The sequence below is a fragment of the Vidua macroura genome, chromosome 13, assembly GCF_024509145.1.
Source record: "Vidua macroura isolate BioBank_ID:100142 chromosome 13, ASM2450914v1, whole genome shotgun sequence".
NCBI classification, from domain to species: domain Eukaryota; kingdom Metazoa; phylum Chordata; class Aves; order Passeriformes; family Viduidae; genus Vidua; species Vidua macroura.
The window spans coordinates 20,872,503-20,893,016 of record NC_071583.1 but is presented as its reverse complement, the minus strand read 5'-3'; the positions used below and the strand labels follow the sequence as shown (position 1 = coordinate 20,893,016).

At 53.5% G+C, this 20,514-nt stretch overlaps 3 long non-coding RNA genes across 3 annotated transcripts; all 3 read right to left on the bottom strand.

Moving 5' to 3' along the window:
• Positions 1–1,355: 1,355 nt before the first annotated feature.
• Positions 1,356–4,784, bottom strand: LOC128813712 (uncharacterized). Its single transcript, XR_008439138.1, has 2 exons — positions 4,747–4,784; positions 1,356–1,522 (listed from the first exon to the last, which is right to left on the bottom strand). It is a non-coding gene; the product is annotated as an uncharacterized LOC128813712 (long non-coding RNA).
• Positions 4,785–6,782: 1,998 nt separating this feature from the next.
• LOC128813710 (uncharacterized) lies at positions 6,783–7,884 on the bottom strand. The gene is made up of 2 exons (XR_008439136.1): positions 7,752–7,884; positions 6,783–7,219 (listed from the first exon to the last, which is right to left on the bottom strand). It is a non-coding gene; the product is annotated as an uncharacterized LOC128813710 (long non-coding RNA).
• A 10-nt stretch (positions 7,885–7,894) lies between these two features.
• On the bottom strand, positions 7,895–9,335 carry LOC128813709 (uncharacterized). The gene is made up of 4 exons (XR_008439135.1): positions 9,311–9,335; positions 9,117–9,215; positions 8,557–8,670; positions 7,895–7,917 (listed from the first exon to the last, which is right to left on the bottom strand). It is a non-coding gene; the product is annotated as an uncharacterized LOC128813709 (long non-coding RNA).
• Between the last annotated feature and the right edge of the window lie 11,179 nt (positions 9,336–20,514).

The following is a 20,514-nucleotide window of genomic DNA, read 5'->3' as shown; positions in this document are numbered from 1 at the left end:
CCTCCTCTTTCTCTTTACCAATTTGTTCATTAAAACGCTTTAACTCTTGGTGGCTTAAGACCAGGGTTTCATCTACTTCTGAGTCCCTGGGCAATGCTTCATACCTCTCCCTAATAAGCATTAGATGAGCTGCCTCTAGTCTTCCTTTTACAATGTCTATGATTTTATTAAAAATGCAAGGTCCAAAAGTCAAACCTAGTAACAACAATATCACAGGACCTGCAATTCCCCATATACAGAATTTCTCCTTGAGTGCCATACCATGGAACTTTGCATCCTTTAGGATACCATGAGACCTGTAAAAATTTATCTGGATGGGTAACAGCCCAGGCAGTTGCTATGGTTTCACAGCCCCAATATCCACACAGATATTCCCCAGGGTAATTACAATATCCCCTCCCAGGATTGGAACTAGGACACCAATAGATAGCGTGGAAGTCAGGTTTACTCCATCCCCACACAGAGTTCACCAAGTCCTCATTAGTAACTAAAAAAGTAGGAGCTACAGTGGTGGCATTTTGCTTAACATCTTTCCCTTGGTCTATTTTGGTCAGAGTCCAGTTAAATGGCTGGTGTGCATAGTCCCCTTGTACAGGCCAGGTACAACATATAACTAATATGTACAGAATTTGCCAGCAAGGGTGGAGTCCAAACTTCCCCAGAACTTGATTATCATTATTTCCCCCTTCCCACTGTTTGGTTTGACATGTTATTGCCAGGCTCACCTTTACCCTTGGGAGATCAGTATCCTTGAAGCAGTTCTTGAAATACCTTTGAATTGTCCCAGTTTGAGGGCTTTTTCCTCCACTGCTTCTCATCCCTCTGCCTCGCTCGCCGACCCGGTTGCTTCGAGCCGCGAGGTGTACCATCTTCTCGGCAGCAAGGATATTCTTCAGGAGGACCCTTACTCTGTTTTTGCTGCCTCTTTTTGAATGATTCCCAATTCTTATCCTTCACTTGCGGTGAATTACACTGAATTCCAGGTAAAGTCTTCTGGCAATTCCCTTTTATAATTTGAACAATTAGGAGAATTGATTCATTAGAGTGGTAACAACAATTTTCAGGCCTAGCCCCCTTAGTAAACACCTCCCACCACTCTTGGGATTCCCTTGGTAGGCTCCCGTTCTCTTCTCTAATCTCTAGGACTGACTTTGTCAGTTCTCTTTCTAATTGGTAACACCCTTTACAAATACCCCTAGGAGGGGTGCCTCTATAACTATGGACCCACCACCGTTCCTGGCAGATTTTACAAATATAGCATACAAAAGGGTAACAATCACAATCCTTATTTGTACAATAGACTCTAAAATCATCAGTTATAGGATATCAATAGTCCAATATCTCACTATACCAGCTGGTTTGTACAATTTTTACTGAGTCCATTAAGTCCGTTTAAATGTGACCTTAAGATCTCCGGGTTGGCTGGTTATTCTCCAGGGGTCTTCGGCAGCAGCAGCAGTAATCGGTCCCTTTATTCGGCTCGCATGTGTCCATCCCTTCTCGGCGGTTCTGACTGCAGTTTCTGTAGTAAGTAAAACAACATAGGGGCCTTCCCAGTTTGGGATTAGTAAGGTTTCTTTCCAGGTTTTTTATTAACACCTTATCACCTGGTTTTATATTATAAAAGGGCCTTTTTAAATCAGGAAGACTGAGAACCGGTGCATTTACTAATTCTGCCTTGAGGTCCTGTAGTTTTTCCTATCTTCCCGAGTCCACTTAAGCAAGCCTTCTTTTGTTAGTTTCTCATATAGGAATTTTACTTTCCTGCTAAATCCCTCTATCCATTGTCTACAGTACCCAAACAATCCTAACAGCTGTCTAACCTCCCGCTTTGTCCTTGGCCCTGGCATAGCTAAGATTCCCTTAACCCTTTCTGGGTCTAGTTTCTTCGTTCCTTGACTCAGTCTATGTCCGAGATACTTCACCTCTTTTTCCACAAATTGTAATTTGGATTTTGACACTTTGAGTCCTTTCAGGCTTAGAAAATTGAGTAATCTTATACTCTCTTCCCTGACAATTTCCTCTTCTTTCCCAGCTACTAACAAGTCATCTACATACTGAATCAGGACAGCCCCTTCTCTCAACTGAAAATCTGTAAGCAGCTGCTCCAGTGCCTGGCCAAATAAATTAGGGGACTCTGTAAACCCTTGTGGAAGTACCGTCCAACAGAATTGTTGTTTCCTGTGGGTGTCTGGGTCTTCCCATTCAAAGGCAAAATAGTCCCTACAACTTTCTTTAAGGGGACATGCCCAAAATGCATCCTTTAAATCTATGACACTATACCACTGATTTTCGGGGCCTAACTGACTTAATAAAGTATGAGGGTTAGTTACTACAGGGAATCTTTCTACAGTCCTTTTGTTAATTTCTCGTAAATCATGTACCAAACGGTATTTCCCATCGGGTTTTTTTTAACAGGAAGGATGGGAGTATTAAAAGGGGACATGCAGGGTTCTAATAACCCTTGTGCTTTTAATCTTTCAATTTCAGGTTTGACCCCTTTCCTTCCTTCATTTGGAATTGGGTACTGCTTAACTCTAACTGGGACTTCAGGATTTCTTAATATTATCTCAAAAGGTTTTATGTCCAATCGGCCTGCTTTTTCTGGGGTATACCACACTTCAGGGTTAATTTTCTGTTCGTCCTCTACCCGAAGAGGACATAATTTAATATTTAGCTTCTTGTCATTTATGTTGATTCCAATTCCTAATTCAATCATCAAATCTCGTTCCAGTAAGTTATAGTCAGCCTCTGGAACTAACAACAGTGACCCTATACCTATTTTGGAGCTGGTTTCAAAAATCATGGCTTTGATTACAGGCACTTTAAAGGCTTCCCCTTTTGCCCCGACTACCTGTATTGTTTCTCTTGATAATTTACACCCTGAGGGAAGGGTTTGAACCGTTGATCTCTCAGCTCCTGAGTCCACAAGAAACTCATATTCTTGCTGCTGGGGACCAATTTTTAGTTTTACCAGGGGCTCTGTTTTTTCCTGGGTCCCCAGCAAATAGAGCCCCTGACCCCCTCAATCTTCCTTGAATTGCTTTTCATCTGCCAACCTTTTTCTGCATTCCCGCCGAAAATGCCCTCTCTTACCACAATAAAAGCAGCTTCCTTGTCCACTCTCCTTTTCTCTTCTCCCTTCTTCTACCTTCTGGCCCTTCGGCTTACTTCCCTGGAACTGACTAAGCGTTCCCCTCTGCCCTTCACGTACCACAGCCATCATCACTCTTGCTTGTTTCCTATGTCCTTCCTCCTCTCTCCGTACATACACTTTCTGAGCTTCCCGCAACAATTCATCCAGGCCTCTACCATGCCAATCCTCAATCTTTTCCAATTTTCTCCTAATATCAGGCCAGGCTCTGGCCACGAACTGGGTCTTTAACAACATCTGTCCTTCCGGAGTGTCAGGATTTACTCCGGAGTACAGCTGAAAAGATCTCTGGAGCCGTCCTAACCATTCCGTGGGGTCCTCATCTTTCTTTTGACTCTCACAAAAAGCTTTATTCACATTCTGCCCCTTAGGGACTGATTCTCTGATTCTCTGGATAAGAATTGTTCTTAAGTCTGCCATATGTGTCCTATGCAGGGGATCCTGCTTATCCCAATTAGGACGCTGTAAAGGCCATTTAGTATCTGCTTGGGGTCCTGCCTGATGGTCTCTATCCCAAATTCTCATACCGGCTGTCCTGATCATCCCTCGCTCCTCAGATGTGAATAAAATCCCCAGTATTGACTGCATTTCGTCCCACTTATACACGTTGGGCCCCAGAAACTGATCCACCCGCTCTGCAACTCCGAGGGGGTCTTCCAATAGATGTCCCATTTCTTTCTTGAACTCCCTCACATCTCCTGAATTAAGAGGTACCTCCACATAACCTATTCCTGGAATTTGGGCTGGTTGTCCCTGCTGACCAGCATTAGGATTAGGGATCATTCCCAAAGCTACTTCCCTTAATGGATATAGAGCTTGCCTTTCCCTCTCGCTTTTCCCCCTTGTTAGGCTACGAGTAACACGATGATTTTCCTCAGGGACCGGTTCCAGGATTTCTACTTCCTGGTTTTCAAAATCCCCCCCTTGATCTAAATTGGGGTAGACTACTGGTGGTGCTGGTGGAGGTGGAGGAGGGGGAGGTATGTATGGTAGAGGGGGTGCAGTTGGAAACTCCTCAGGCTTTTTATTTTTCTTTTTTTTTTTTTCTCCCTGGGTGCTTAAGGCAAAAAGTTTTGCTCTTGTTTCCCCCACTATCCAGAGAGCAGCGTACTTGCTCTCTTCCATATCAAAAGGTTCTTTAGAATTTACATAAATGTTTAATGCCTGGCAAATCCAGTCCTCGAATCTTCCAAACACTGGCCAAAATAAATTATCACCACAGATTTGTTTCCCTCCCCATACTTCCATACAATAATGTATCATTTTTGCCCTATCCTTCCCTTTTCTTGAAGGGTATTCATCCCAAGATTTTATTATTAAACCTAACGGACTGTCAGGTGGTATCTGGGGAAACTTTACCGGGGTCCCCGTCCCCATGGAATCAGAGGGCTTGCTTTTCCTCTGTCCCATCTTCCAGGACACCTTCACACACACACACACACTCGCGGCCCCCTGTTCGTGGCCCAGCCCCTCTCGGGGTCTGGAAACCGCACTACTTAGAGGTCCACACTTGCCTCGTCCTAAAAGGACGTCTCGTACGTTATGTCCTGGGATCCCAACCCCAACCGAGCGGATCCCACTTTTATACTCACGCTGTCCTGCGTCTTCGCCCGGGCTTCATGCACAAAGATTACGGGGTTACCAGTATCCCTTTTGCTTAATACCGAATTTAGGTTCGTCGCTAAGGGCCCGAGAAGGAAAAGCCTGCACCAGGGCCGCTGAAAAGGCAGCGGGGCGCCTCCCTGATTAGGAATTCCTGCCCGGTTGCCCTTATCCGAGTCACGGCACCAAATTTGTTATGGACAAATTCAATTGGGGAGGCTAATTATAGATAAATCAATTAACAAGAATTTATTAAGCAAGCGGTATTAAGCAAGAAACAGCGCTGGGCGGCCGGGGAGTTTCCACTCTGCCACGGCGCACCTTCCCCCTTTGACCTTTTTGTTTTTATAGTCCCCCCTTTTTTTCGGTTGACGTATTTTCTCTCGATGTACTCTGCGCCGGTGCAATTGGTTGCTAGGGGGTCCTTTTTCTCTCTGCCCTTGGTGGTCATGGGGATGAAGGCTCCTTATCTTCTTTGCCGGTTGTCCTTGGCCTAAAAGTTAGCTTGTATATAGTTAGTTACACAGTCTTCTGTGCTAGCTGCATTTGCACAATTCTTAAGCAGAATACTTGTTGTTTATCAAGCCCCCCCCCTTTTTTCTCCTCTTTCTCTTCTCACAGTCTGAAATTCTCTATTCAGTTTAAATTCTTATCTTCTTTCAATGTTCGTTTTGATGAACAAAGACCTTTTTATTACACCCACACGTTAAAGCACACGATTCAGCCTGGGATTTTAAGTTGTTTGTCAACTTAAAGAGGGCCTAAACAAGTCTGCAAGAGGCCTAAACAAGTCTCCTATGAATTCTCTCCGTGGCAAGTTCAGTTCCGTCCCCGAATGCCCCTCAGCGTTCCCAAGGCAGTGGCAGGAGCCGGGCGCTCAGCCGGAGCCCCGCTGGGCGGGAAGAGCGCGACACAGAGCGAGCCCTTGGTGCCCGGGATGGCCACAGGCCCGGGAGAGCCGGGCGGGCAGCGCCAGGGCCCTGCTCAGGGCTCCCCAGGCTCCTGTGGCATCGGTTCCGTCCCCTCGGGCGCTGAGCGGTGCCCGGTCCCGCCGCTCTGCCTGCGGGGCTGCCTGTGCCCGGCTCCGCTGGAGGCAGGGCCCGGGAGGGCCAAGCAGGGAAGCCGGGAGGGCTCCGGCCCCTGCGTGCCTCAGAAGAGACTCCAGCCCCACTGCCTGCAGCAGGAGGGACGCAAAGCACCGGCACGCTTATGAGAGTCCGCAGCCCTCTCCACATCTGAAATGAGACCCCAAAACCCCGTCACGGGCCTCAGCAGAGACCCCCAGCACCCTGCACACCGTGGGAGACATCCCAAGCCCCCTGCGTGCCTCACACAGGATTCCAAATCCCTTGCATGACTTACAGTGGACCCCCAGAGTCCTCCATGCCTCAGAGAGAACCTAAAATATCCCTGTGTGTCTCACAAGGGACCCTAGTCCCTCGTGCACCCTTTGGGGGACTCCAAAGCCCCCACGTGCCTTATGGGGAAGCCCAGGCCAGCTAGGCCAAGTGTTTTGACCTGGAAATCAAGTGTGATTGCAGCTGGCTTGTTGTGCCTCTGGGGCTGTTCATCAGCCCCATCAGGCCCCGAGGCCACACAGCCCTTCCCTTCCCTTCTGGCCCTCGCCCAGAGGAGCAGACCCTGTGCAGCACCCTGGATTGCTGATGGCCCATCAATTAGGTCCTATCAAGTGTGTGTTAATTAGGGAGGAGCTTTGTTTTGCCTGCTGGCATTGCAGGTCAGGCTGTGTCCCTGGAGATGTTCTTGATGGCTTCCCTCTTTTCCTGGGCATGCCACTGGAGGAGCTCCAGGCCCAGATGATCCCACAGAAGGAAATGTGCCCTCAGCCCAGGGACGCTCAGCATGGGCTCCCCCAGCCCCTCGGGGCCCCGCCGCTGCTCACAGCAGCCCCTGCCTGGCTCCTGCCTGCCCTCACCGTGGGCATCCACGGCTGCTCCTGGGCATGGAGCTCAGCCAGTGCTGGTGCTGGCTGGGCTTTGCTGGTGGTACCACCCGGACACGGGGGTGACAGCTCCATCTCTTTATTGCAACCGAAGTGGGGGCCATCACCTACCCTGGCAGGGGCGGGGGGTTACCTTCAATAGCGTTTAGGGGGCAGGGCCAGGGAGCTTAGGGGCAGAGGAGGGACCATGTTGGTCTCAGTTGGGGCTGGAGGGTGCTGGGCTGGTACCAGGGTCTTTAGAAGAACTGGGGAATGGGCTGGGACGGGACAGAGGGAGATCAAAAACGGGTGAAGGCAGCTTGGGGATACCCATGGGGAGAGGAAGTGGCAGTGGGATCTACAGGGTCTTTGGAGATTTCCTCGTAGACAGATCTACTGGTGTCCTCTTCTCAGAACTCCAGAAAGGGCTGACCAGGCCCTTATTACTGCTGGAGGTGCTCCACAAGCAGTCTGGGTGTGAGGGGAAGCCCCCGCCTTTCATCTCCTGTCCAGAGCTGCGACTGTGGAAAGAGAGGAGAGCCTGAGGCCACCAGCTGCCAGTGGCACACTGGGACCCTGCTACACAGCAGGGCCCAGAGCTGGCAAGGCTCCCCAGCCCGGCTGGAGCTGCTGGCACACCTTGGCCCAGCTGGACAGCTGCCCCCCAAGGCCCCGGCGAGCAGGGCACGGCTCTGGGCAGGCTCCCTGGCCAGGAGCGGGCCCCAGAGTGCGACTGCCTTGCAAGGGCAATCTCGTCCCTGCTCTTTCTCCTCCCCACCTTGCCTCACCTCTGCCCTGTGCCCCTGGGGCTGCTCTTGGCCAGGCAGCCTCAGTGGGAGCCAGCAGTGGCTGCAGCCCCAGCGGGCCCCCCAGGACAAGGCCCAGCAATTAAGAGGCCAATGAAAGCACTGAGCAGCAGCAGAACCCTCAGCAGAGTTCTTTGGACAACCACAGACTGGCCACAACTCCACTGCAGCCTCTCTGGGAACCTTTCCTGTCTATAAGAGACTTTCAAAATAAGCTGTTTGAGGGGAAAAGCAACAAAACACTCACCGTTTTCTCTTCCAGGAATACCAGATTCTAAAGCAGCACAACATGAAGACAAGCTCCAAAAGAAGCATGCCTGCCATTAACCCTAGCCAGTAGCCTGTTCCATGACAGAAACCCCTTCCGATGCCCTTCTGGGAATCTGGAAGAGGTGCTGTGGTGCTGGCTGCATCTGTGGGAGCAACGGGGAGTGTGAGCCCGCGCTGTGCTGCACTGCTGAGCTGGCAGCACGGTGCATACGGCCAGGACCCTCTCTGTTTCCCCCAGAGCTGGGGCCTGCAGGCACCTTGCTGACCCTTGGCACAGGCTGTGCCACCCAACAAAGCCCAGCAGGCCGGGAGGAGAGCCCGGGGCCAGCGCAGCTGCTTGGGCAGTCGCTGCTTTGACGGACACGGGCCAAACCCATCCCTGAGCAGCCCCTGCCAGCCCTGGCCCTCCCTGCCCTGGGACGGCTCCCCCAGCCCCAGGGGACAGAGTCAGGCCCTGTCAGGAGCCAGTGCAGCCCCTGCCCAGTCAGGAGCCAGGGCTGGCTCTGGCCCTGGGCTCGCAGCAGGGCTCCCTCTCGGGGCTGCTCCCGTGCCTTGGGCCTCTGGGCACTCAGGGCCAGCTCCGGGAGCAGCTGCAGCGGGAAGGGCGTTGGTGCGCGAGTCCCGATTCCCCGGGGCTGTGAACGAGCTCCAGAGGCCTGGAAGCCGAGGCGCCTCCAGCTTTGGCTGCTGCCGGGCCGTGCAAGGGCAGGGCCTGGGGGAAGAGCTGCTGCCACACAGCCCCGCTGAGGGCTGAGCCCGGCTGAGCCCGGCACAGCAATTACCTCCTGTGCCTGTGCCCGTGCCTGGCATTGCCTTCCTTCCTGCAGCAGAGCTTGCCACTGAGCCACTGCTTCCTCCGGAATGTACCTCCTTTTGCAGAGATGTTTGGTCCGTCACTTGAAAAAGGAAGAGGCACAGCTGGATCAGATGGAAACATTCCCCATTGGAGAGGTGGCATCTTCCGGAGGCAATGCTTGTCAAAGTCACAGGTAAAGATCAGGAGAATGCCCAGGCTGTGGGGGTCAGAGAACTCCCTTGTGCAAACAGCTGCATCTCCTCATCTGCTCAGAGAGTGGGAAATTGCAGGGGATCTCAGGGTGTGCATAACTCGTGGTGCAGTTTGGGCTCCCTGTCAGCTGCTGTCAAATGCCTTCCTGCAGTGGCTGGGGAGAAGCTGCAGCCAGGCCAGGCTGGGAAACAGCCCTGCAGGCCGTGAAAGCAGCAGCGGGGCAGCCAGGCTGCCATGGATCTCCTCCCGCTGTACTGGGCACGGCGTGTCCAGATGTGCAGGGAAATCCCCCGGCTGCTGAGTCCCAGAGGAGGCTGAGGGGAATGTACCCACCTTGTCCTCCCTGTGCTTCCTTCTGTGTTTGTCTCAGGAATTCGTTTGACTCATGAGACTTTGTGGCTGCAGTATCTTGGGTCTTTCCTTTTGGAGGACCTTAAGAGAAAGAGGGAAAGTTGTTCCATTTCCCAGGAATGGATCCCACAAAACCAGTGCACAGCCTGTGGGGTCAGCAGGGGCACACTACTCACCCCTGCGACGGGAGGTCTGTTGGTGGGCAGCATCCAGCCCAGGAGCTGGAGAAGTCCTCCCTGCAGACAAACCTGTAACTGAACAGCCACAGGAGCTTCTGTCATCTCTGCAGATCTGCACGAGCAGCACTGAGCCGCAGGAGCGCTGAGGGGATGGCGCAGGGCGAGGGCACACACGTGCGTGGTTCTGTCCTGGCACCTGCAGCGATGCCCCCTGGCCGAGCTTTGGGCTCTGAGCTGGCAGCTCTCCCAGGGGGAAAGGCCTTGACCTACCCTCAGCATCTCCCAGAGGGTCAGTACTGGGTATGGGTTGGGAAGCTGCACCACCTTCAGCAACAGGTTCAGCTGCAAAGAAAGGCAGGACAGAACAGCTCCCGTGGCGCTGTAGGAGATCCTCAGGCTGCACCCAAGGCTCAGCCCCGGGGCACAGCCCTGGGCCCCGCCCCTTCCCTCTCTGCTCTCCTCCGTGGCTGCACAGAGCACACGGAAGGACACACTGGCATTGCACATGGGAGGAAGATGGACAGCCAAATGCTCCTTCCTCCCACTGACAGCGATCCTGTGGGATCGCTCCGGGCTCCAGAAGGGAGCAGGGCAAAGCTTCCAGTTTCCTTCAAACTTAAGATGATGTTAAGGGAAATGGCTCATGAGTGAGCTCTTGTCACATTGACTCAGGTTATTCTCTCAGGAAAGGCACACTGAAAACTTGCCTCCAACATCCTCCAAGATCTTCAAGCCATTTTCCAGCAGGGCTTCCAAATAATCCAATTTGCGATCCCAGTCTAGAAGGGAGCACAGACCAGAACCATTTCTATGGTATGCTGGAGTCCCCCTCTGCCTCACGGAACTGAGTACTGCAAGGGGGTTGGGTAAGGCTGTGGGATCCAGATGCAAATGGATATGACCAAAGCTGCACAGGGGCCTGGGGAGCTCTGGGCTGGCTCCTGGTCACTCTCCACACTCTTTCCCTGCCCGTGCAACATCCCTGGAGGGGCAGCTGGAGCAGCCCAGGGCGCTGGGGGCTTTCTTCCTCCCACAGAGGAAATCCTCCCTAAAGCCCAAGGGTAGACTGCAGCAGGCAGTGCCACAATTGTCTCTCCCTCCCTCTGTCCCTCCTGCTCTCCTTCTGCTGGGACACTTCCCAGAGCCCCGGGGACATAGCCAGGTCCTCACAGGACACACTGGAGCCTTGCTCCTGCCCTCTGCCCTTTCCCCACCATGGTCACCCTGTGCAGTCTCTCCCAGGTTTCGGGACATGTCTCCCACGGAGGGACCCCAACAGGACTGCTCAGTACCCGAGTGCCCTGAGCCTGCTCAGGATAATTCCCCTGGGCTGTGCCGCTCTTGTCTGGGCTGTGCCTGCACTGCCAAGCAGCAGAGAGGGCAGCTCAAGCCTCAGCAGGGCTCAGGCCCAGAGACACAGCAGTTACCTCCAGTGACTGTGCCTGGCATCGCCTCCCTTCCTGCAGCAGAGGCTGCCAATGAGCTACTGGTTCCTCCGGGAAACTCAGCCTTTAGCACAGCCTCTCCTTCCATCTCTGGAGAAAGGAAGAGGCACAGCTGGATCAGGGGGGCTGTTCCCCATTGGGGATGGGGCATCTTCAGGAGGCAAGGCTTGTCAAAGACATTGATATTGATCAGGAAACGTCCCAAGCTCTTGTCACTGGGCCAGAGCACTCCCTTGTCAGTAGCACACCCTTGCAATCAGCTGCGCCTCCTGATCTGCTCCGACACTGGGAAATTGCAGGGGATCCAAGAATGTGCATGGCCCATGATGCAGTTTGGCCACCCTGTCAGCTGGTGCCAAATGCAGAGGCTGGGGACTGGGAAACAGCCCTGCAAGGTGTGAAAGCAACAGTGGGGCTGCAAGGCTGCCATGGGTTCCTTCCCACTGTTCCGCGCACAGCGTGTTCAGATGTGCAGGGAAAGCCCCCGGCTGCTGAGTCCCAGGGGAAGGCTGAGGGAAATGCTCTCACCATGCTCTTTGTGCAGTTTCTCCACTATTTGTTTCAGGATGTTGTTTGACTCAAGCGATTCCTTCTCTCCTCTAGGTTTGTTCTTCCCTCTCAGAGGACCTTAACAGAAAGTAGTTCCATTTCCCAGGACTGGATGCCACAAAACCAGTGCACAGCCTGTGGGGTCAGCTGGGACACACTACTCACCCCTGCGAAGGGAGCCGGGCTTGCGTGAGGCAATCAGCAAAGGGGCAGGAAAATTCCTCCCTGCAGACACAGCTGTAATTGAACAGCCAGAGAAGCTTCTGTCACCTGTCCTGGCAGGCTGTCAGCAATTATTCCTTAGTGGGACAGTGGGAACATACCTGCAGGAGGCTCCAAGGGCGTCAGAACTTCATTCAGCCATGCTAATGGAGAAGCCTTCTCATCAATCTCATCTAGAACGGAGCACAGATGAGAACATATTTCAGGGTGTGCTGGCATCCCCTTCTGCCTCTGAGAAATGGGCACTGCAAGGCAGTTGGGTAAGGCCGTGGCAGCCAGATGTCAATGGACATGGCCAAAGCTGCACAGGGGCCTGGGGAACTCTGGGCTGGCTCCTGGTCACTCTCCACACTCTTTCCCTGCCCTGTGCAACATCCCTGGAAGGGCAGCTGGAGCAGCCCACGGCCCAATGGGAGTCTCTCACTCTCATGCAGAGGAAATCCTCCCTAAAGGCCAGGGGAAGACTGCAGCAGGCAGTGCCACAACTGTCCCTCCCTCCCTCCCTCCCTCCCTCCCTCCCTCCCTCCCTCCCTCCCTCCCTCCCTCCCTCCCTCCCTCCCTCCCTCCCTCCCTCCCTCCCTCCCTCCCTCCCTCCCTCCCTCCCTCCCTCCCTCCCTTCTCTCCCTCCCTCCCTCCCTCCCTCCCTCCCTCCCTCCCTCCCTCCCTCCCTCCCTCCCTCCCTCCCTCCCTCCCTCTGTCCCTCCTGCCCTCCTTCTGCTAGGACACCTCCCCCAGCCCACGGGCCCATAGCCAGTCCCTCTCAGGACACACTGGAGCCTTGCTCTCGCCCTCTGCCCTTTCCCCACCATGGTCACCCTGTGCAGTCTCTCCCAGGTTTCGGGATGTGTCTCCCACAGAGGGACCCCAGCAGGACTGCTCAGTACCCGAGTGCCCTGAGCCTGCTCAGGATAATTCCTCTTGGCTGTGCCGATCTTGTCTGGGCTGTGCCCGCACTGCCAAGCAGCAGAGAGGGCAGCTCAAGCCTCAGCAGGGCTCAGGCCCAGAGGCACAGCAATTACCTCCAGTGACTGTGCCTGGCATCGCCTCCCTTCCTGCAGCAGAGGCTGGCACAGAATCACTGCTTCCTCTGGGAAATGCTTCCTTCTGCACAGCCTCTCCTTCCATCTCTGGAGAATGGAAAAGAGACAGCTGGATCAGATGGAAACATTCCCTTTTGGGAATGGGGAAAGTGACAGCTTCAGGAGGCGATACTTGTGAAAGGCATGGGTAAGGATCGGAAAACTCTCAGGATTTTGGGACAGTCGGATGCTGGTCCCTTCTCCAAACAGCCCCTAAACCTGATCTACCCAAAGACTGGGAAATTGCAGGGGATCTCAGGGTGTGCACGGCCCACGGTGCAGTTTGGGCTCCCTGTCAGCTGCTGCCAAATGCCTTCCTGCAGCGGCTGGGGAGAAGCTGCAGCCAGGCCAGGCTGGGAAACAGCCCTGCAGGCCGTGAAAGCAGCAGCGGGGCAGCCAGGCTGCCATGGATCCCTTCCCGCTGTGCCAGGCACGGCGTGTCCAGATGTGGAAGGAACGCCCCCAGCTGCTGAGTCCCAGGGGAAGGCTGAGGGAAATGCTCTCACCATGCTCTTTGTGCAGTTTCTCCACTATTTGTTTCAGGATGTTGTTTGACTCAAGCGATTCCTTCTCTCCTCTAGGTTTGTTCTTCCCTCTCGGAGGACCTTAACAGAAAGTAGTTCCATTTCCCAGGACTGGATGCCACAAAACCAGTGCACAGCCTGTGGGGTCAGCAGGGACACACCACTCACCCTTGTGATGGGAGCTGGGCTTGTGTGCAACTTCCACCAAAGGTCCTGGGAAAGTCCTCTCTGCCGACACACCTGTAACTCAACAGCCACAGGAGCTTCTGTCATCTCTGCAGATCTGCACGAGCAGCACTGAGCCGCAGAAGCGCTGAGGGGATGGTGCAGGGCGAGGGCACACACGTGCATGGTTCTGTCCTGGCACCTGCAGCGATGCCCCCCTGGCCGAGCTTTGGGCTCTGAGCTGGCAGCTCTCCCAGGGGGAAAGGCCTTGACCTACCCTCAGCATCTCCCAGAGGGTCAGTACTGGGTATGGGTTGGGAAGCTGCACCACCTTCAGCAACAGGTTCAGCTGCAAAGAAAGGCAGGACAGAACAGCTCCCGTGGCGCTGTAGGAGATCCTCAGGCTGCACCCAAGGCTCAGCCCGGGGGCGCAGCCCTGAGCCCGGCCCCTTCCCTCTCTGCTCTCCTCCGTGGCTGCACAGAGCACACGGAAGGACACACTGGCATTGCACATGGGAGGAAGATGGACAGCCAAATGCTCCTTCCTCCCACTGACAGCGATCGTGTGGGATCGCTCTGGGCTCCAGAAGGGAGCAGGGCAAGGCTTCCAGTTTCCTTCAAACTTAAGATGATGTTAAGGGAAATGGCTCATGAGTGAGCTCTTGTCACATTGACACTGGTTATTCTCTCAGGAAAGGCACACTGAAAACTTGCCTCCAACATCCTCCAAGAACTTCAAGCCGTCATTCATCAGGACTTCCAAATAATCCAAGTCATGATCCCAGTCTAGAAGGGAGCACAGATCAGAACCATTTCCATGGTGTACTGGGATCCCCTTCTGTCTTTGGGAGCGGGGCACTGCAAGGCAGTTGGGTAAGGCCGTGGCAGCCAGATGTGAAAGGACACGGCCAAAGCTGCACAGGGGCCTGGGGAGCTCTGTGCTGGCTCCTGGTCACTCTCCATCCTCCTTGCAGGCCCTGTGCAACATCCCTGGCAGGGAGGGTGGAGCAGCCCAGGGCCCATTGGGACTCTCTCCCTCCCACAGCGGAAACCCTCCCTAAAGCCCAGGGGAAAACCATCCCCCAGCGCTTCCCGGCAAGCAGGGAGCGCTCTCCCGGGAAAGGGGAGCCAGGCTGCCGGCTCACCTGCTCCCCGCGCTTGCAACGGAGCAGCCTGGGCAGCCCTGGCAGGCAGGGCCACGGCCAGGAGAAGCAGGAGGAAGAGGCGTAGAGCAAGGGCCATGGTGCCTCGCCCTCTGCCAGTCCCGCAGCTCTTGCTGCCACCGCTGTCCTGACACCGCTGTCCCAATGTCAGCACCACTGCTGCCACTGCCGCTGCTGCTGCAACAGTTGTGCTCAAGGGCTGACTGCTCGGTCCTTGTGGTGCTGTGCAGCCACGGGGCTCTGGCACCTCTGTGACCTCAGAGACTGCTGTGACCTCAGCCTGCTGTGACCCCAGAGCCTGCTGTGACCTCATGGCATTGGCTGTACCCCCAGAGTGTACCCCCATCTGTACAAATGGACTGCTCTGATTGTAAATGTTTTGCTTCATCCAAGGGCCATTGCTCAGCAAAACCTTTATTTTGCCTGCTGACATTGCTGGTCAGACTGTGTGCCTGGAGACACTCTTGATTGTTACGGTACAAATTTATTTTATTGTTTCCTTGTTAGGTGGTTCGTTCTGTTGTACCCCAATTTTCACCCTGAGTTTGCTTACCCCCGGGTTTTACCCTCCCTCAAAGCTGACCCTCATGCCATTCCCCGCCTCTTGTTCAGCTCTTTCCCTGCCTGTCATAGCAACCCAGTCCCTTGGTCCCCGAACCTTCCCTGCCACTTTCACATGGGGCCAATCCCTGATTGCAACACCCCTTTGGAATTCCCCTATTCCTCGAAGCCCCACTGGCCCATGTGGCCCATCCTCTCCACCCTCCTACCCCAACTGGCTCCAGACACTTGGTGTAATCCCCCCACTCCTCCTTTGAGGATTCCCTGTTGGTTAGCTGTTTGTATGCGCCCCCTGACTTGTATCTTGCACAGGAGTGCCCGGGGCTCTTTGTTTCTGTTCTTTTCACCTGAAATAAACCCTTTCTTGTGGAACCTCAAGACGGAGAGCTGCCTCCTCTCTCCTCTGCCTGGTCCCTGTTGTGGCTTGTTTCTGGCACCTTCCAGCAAGTGGCTCTAAAGGTTCTGCCTCTGGTAAATCCCCCTGCCGAGGCAGTTCCGCACTCCTGGTGTGGCGCAGGCGTTCTAAGAACGAGCCCGGGTTCTGACAGTCACTTCACTAATCTACCGAATGTCCCTTCTGAAGAATGCCTCCTCTGGTGCTCTGCCACCTCACACACCAGAGCGTGATTCACATACTGCAGCCCAGAGTTAGGTTTTTGCAGCATTGAAATGGATGTGGTCAGCAGGATTGCTGGGGATAAATCGCTACAGAACTGAACTAAAAATGGGGGCACCATCCCAGGCTGGACTTAAATAGGCACAGGAATTTTGGAAAGATGAGGATGTTCTAGATGTATATGATAATCCGTGCAAAGAAGATTGTTATATATTTTATTGTCATGTACTGTTAAGATATACTCTTATAAGAAGTTTTAAAACGCACATGCCAGTGACAGAGATTGCAACACAATGTCAAAACCACCTGGACAAGGGAGGGAGAACTTAATTTACAATCAAATGAACTTGGCCAGCCCAGAGATGGATCGTCCATCAAGGCGGTCTGAGGAACACCTGGGACGAAGAATACGCGATAAATATCTGAGATTGAGATAGCTGGAGCCATCGCGGAGATACATCTCAATGCCGAATTCCGGGAATGCGATCATGGGTGCTCATCACTCTCCGGACGTGTTTTGTTCAACTTGCCACAGAGAAAGAACTCCACCTGAATATGTGCAGTCCAAAAAGGAAGAAAAGGGACTCTGCCTCGGGCAAGAAAAACCGTATAAAAATTGCTCGGGCAGGACAGTCGGCGTGAAGCATAGGGGACCCTCTGCTGTAGCGGTCAAACCTGTGTCTCACCGAAGTGCTGATACCCGGGTTCAGCACTGCCTTTTTTTGGATAGTGGCTTTTCATTGTTATTCTTTAAATTTTTATTTGGTCCAATAAATACATGTTTTTAAATTAATAAATTGGAGCATTCATTTATAACAATCTTGGTGAGCCTTGATGTGATCTGATTTGGGGGTCTGGGGAAACCCTTTTTTTTCTGGGCGGCACCCTGCCAATTTTGACGGCCGGAGGGCACTGGGGAGTCCTGTAGAACCAAACAGATTTTGAATTCGGAGCCAGAGCCACTATCAAAAAAGGGGGATAAAACGGGCCCAGAGGTCTTGGGAACTCAGAGCAGAATCTCCGAGGCCGCGGTTAATTTTTTTCACTCATAAAAATCTACGTGCATGAAGAATCCACGCGGGAAAAAGGACCGTAAGTATCGCATGGTTGAGTGAGGGGTGATCGAGCGTGTGTGTGAGATGTGACATTGTCACGGGGTGAGAGAGGCCCCAAGACGATCGCAGTTCCACTCTTCCACGAGGAAAGTGGTCGGTTGCGGGGGAAGCAAACGGAATGGGGAAATCTCATTTTACGCGTAAAGCGTGCAACTCAGGGAGTTCAGGGGTTCGATCACGGGCAGATTGATGAGGGAGGGTATGTTCTCGGGTGTTTGAGAACTGGTAAACTGTGGCAAGCACATTTCTCTCTCTCTCAGGATTTTTTATTGAGGTGCACAGAGAGAAATGAAAGAGAAAACAATTTCTATTTCTGCTCCTTGTTTTTCTCTTGTGGAATGTGTTTGGAGAATTGTTTACCCAGAGTGAGCGCTTGGTTGGATCATGGTGGATTGTTTGGGCCTGACAGCCAATCGGATCCACCTGTGTCTGGGCTCTGGAGAACAGGGTCACGAGTTGTGAGGAGTTAGATATGATGGTTAGAGAAAGTGGCATGTAGTGTTTGGTATCCTCTTTTATATAGCATATTGGTGTGTTGTAGCATAGTTATGGTGGAGAAATCGTTCGGCCTTCTGAGGTGGAGTTGGACATCATCGTTCTTCCCATTGGGTTCGCCGACATCTACAACAAGTGGTGACCCCGAACGTTGGATGAAGAACCAGGACCTGGATCGGTCCACAGCCGTGATTTAACACAGGAAAGGAGGTGAAACCTCTTGAAAAGGCATGTCCGACGTCCCTGGGAGGGATAGGGGAGGTAAGACGCCGTGGGAACCCTTTCTATAGGACCAGGTGCAGCCCCGAGCAGTTTGCCGTAACTGGACGCCTCTGCCTTCCTTTGAAAGGTACTGATTTTCTGATAATAGTACTACCCTGATCTGGGGTGGACTTTAACCTTGGGAAGAGATGTCTGCAGATTTCGACATTGGTTTGTCTTGTGTACATGGCCCTATACTTGCCCTCTGGAGAGATTTGGCTCGGGTCAATGGAATTTCTATCCCTGATGATGATTTTTTGGAGTTTCTTGAATATGCAGACAGTCGTGGTTTTTTTCGGGGATCTGGCTTTTTCCCTGAATACAGAGGCTTGGAGATCCCTGTATTTCCTCATCAGGCAAAGCATCATGCGAGATCTCTGGGCGTTTCGATACATGAAAGTTTATTTAGAGCTTCTTCCGATAGTCCAGAAATGGACCCCTTTTCCGATAATCCAGTCTTTGCTGCAGGTGCCCCCCCCCCGCGAAAAGGGGGGGGGGCAGAGCCTTTGTCCGTGGCTCAGAAGTTTTCTTCTGCTTTTGCGCAGAGGGAGCCTCCTCCACCTCCTCCTCCTGCAGCGTGTGAGCCCCGCCTCCACGTCCCTTCGGAGGGTGCGGGGCCGCTCCCGGCGGAGGCGGAGACGCCGCTGCGCCCGCCGGTTTCCCCGCCTGCAGCCGTGCCTCCTCCTCCTCCTCCTCCTCCTCCTCCTCCTCCTGCCCATTCGGAGCTGGGAGACACAGCTGCCGCTGAGAGCCAGCCTGAAGCCACCTCGGCAGGGGCGGAGACGCCGCCTGCGCCGGCTCCCGCGCCGGCCCCTGCCTCGGAGTTGTCAGCCCCGCCTCCGGCACTGCCCGTCATCGCTCCCGCGGCGGCGGCTGCGCCCCCTGCGCCAGCGGCCGATCCCTCCACAGCGGTCGGTTCCGCCGCGCCGGTGGTTCCGCTCGCCGGCTCGGAGCCTGTTCCCGATGCGAGCTGTGATGATATAGAAGACCCCCAGCCTGCGGCGCCGGCCGAGGACCTCCCCGCGCCGGCTCCGCCGCCGACATCGGCTGTGATGCGCGCCTCGCCGCCCGCAGCGGCCCCCGCGCCGGCCCCGCCGGTCCCGGCTGCCCCGCCGCCTCCCGCGGCTTTCGCCGGGTCGCCAGGCGCTGCCAACAGCAACAGCAGCGAGCAGCAGCAGCCTGGGGCCGCGTTGGAGCGGACCCCGCCGTCTCCAATCAGCCCGGGGTCCCCTCCCAGCCTGTTCTCTGCTGCTGGCGCTCCTCGGCAGCTCCTAGCAGCTGCCGCGAAAGTGAAAGTTATGAAGTTTAGTGCCTTTCTGGGGAACAGTGTTTTTCTTGGTCCAATTCTTGCTTGGGTGGGGGCTTCTCGCCGGAGCTCGAGGCCCCTCGCCCCTCCCGCTCACGTTTGGGGGGCGGGGGGGATGAGTTCTGGGAATGCTGCCGCTGGTCTTGTGCCCGGAGAGCGTGGGGGTGCTGCGGCCAGGGGTCAGAGAGCTGCGTGCCGGCCCAACCGTGCCGCAGGTCCTGAGAATCAACATTTCTCTGGGAAAAACACCTTCTCTGCTGAGCCCTGGGGCAGTTCTTGTGCCATGCCCTCGTTTGAGGAGCGGGGCCAACCGCGTCCTGAGAGGCTGTGGCTGCGGCCACGGCCAGGCGCGGTGCGGGATGAACACAATGCCGGAAGACTTGCCGTGACACTGGCCGCGTGGTGGGGGCGGGCTGTAAAGATGAAGATCCCGCCCCGCCGGTCGGGCTGGGACCGATTGGTCCAGCCCCCCGGCCGGAGGGCCCCGTGCGCCCCACGGCCGGGTTTGGGATCTTGGCTCCGTCCGCATGGACCGGGGCCGCCAGCTGCGCAGGGTCTTAAAGCCTGCTACTTGCTGGGCATTCTGATTCCGAGATTAAAAAAAAAAAAAAAAAAAAAAAAAACCAAAAAAACAAAAAAAAAAATTAGATTTAAGATTAATTAGATCGAGGTGGTTGCAAAGACAAAAAACAAGAAAAAAAGTGGTTGATTTAAGAGTTTTGGCCATGGCATTTCAGAGATTTTTTCAGGTTTTTTTTAATTTGGTGATGGTTTTTGCACAAGAAAGGTATGTTTGCATGGTTGACAATCAGCCCAGAGTTGGTTTTATCAGTTGTTGCAGTCTCTGGGATGACATTCAGTGTTTTGGTATTAGATAATTATATGATGTCACATTTGGTTTTTGTTTATGGGTTTTTAATTGTTGTTTGAACTTCCTTCAGTTGTTTTGTTTCAGGATTCAGCAGTTCTCTGTTTCAGCATTGAGAAGGACTTTTGAGGATGTCAAGATCAACGTTTCCAATCAATGGACACCTTCTCCCGAGAATCAGTTGTTTGGACTTGAAATTTGAGCATTCTTTTAATTGTTGTTTGGGTTTTTATGTTGTAAGTTTTGTTTTAGAGATTTGATAGATGGTTTGCAGGTAAAGGATCTCGTTGAACATTCCACATCAGCATTTGATTTGGCTTTTGATTGATAACTAGCAAATTGATGAGGGGACTTCTTGAGATGTGTTTGTTCTCTTTTGCAGGACCCTGCAGAAGAATTGCAGAGACAGTTTTTATTTTATTATTTTTAAATTTATACTAAAACGGTGATATGTGGCAAGCACATTTCTCTCTCTCTCAGGATTTTTTATTGAGATGCACAGAGAGAAATGAAAGAGAAAACAATTTCTATTTCTGCTCCTTGTTTTTCTCTTGTGGAATGTGTTTGGAGAATTGTTTACCCAGAGTGAGCGCTTGGTTGGATCATGGTGGATTGTTTGGGCCTGACAGCCAATTGGATCCACCTGTGTCTGGGCTCTGGAGAACAGGGTCACGAGTTGTGAGGAGTTAGATATGATGGTTAGAGAAAGTGGCATGTAGTGTTTGGTATCCTCTTTTATATAGCATATTGGTGTGTTGTAGCATAGTTATGGTGGAGAAATCGTTCGGCCTTCTGAGGTGGAGTTGGACATCATCGTTCTTCCCATTGGGTT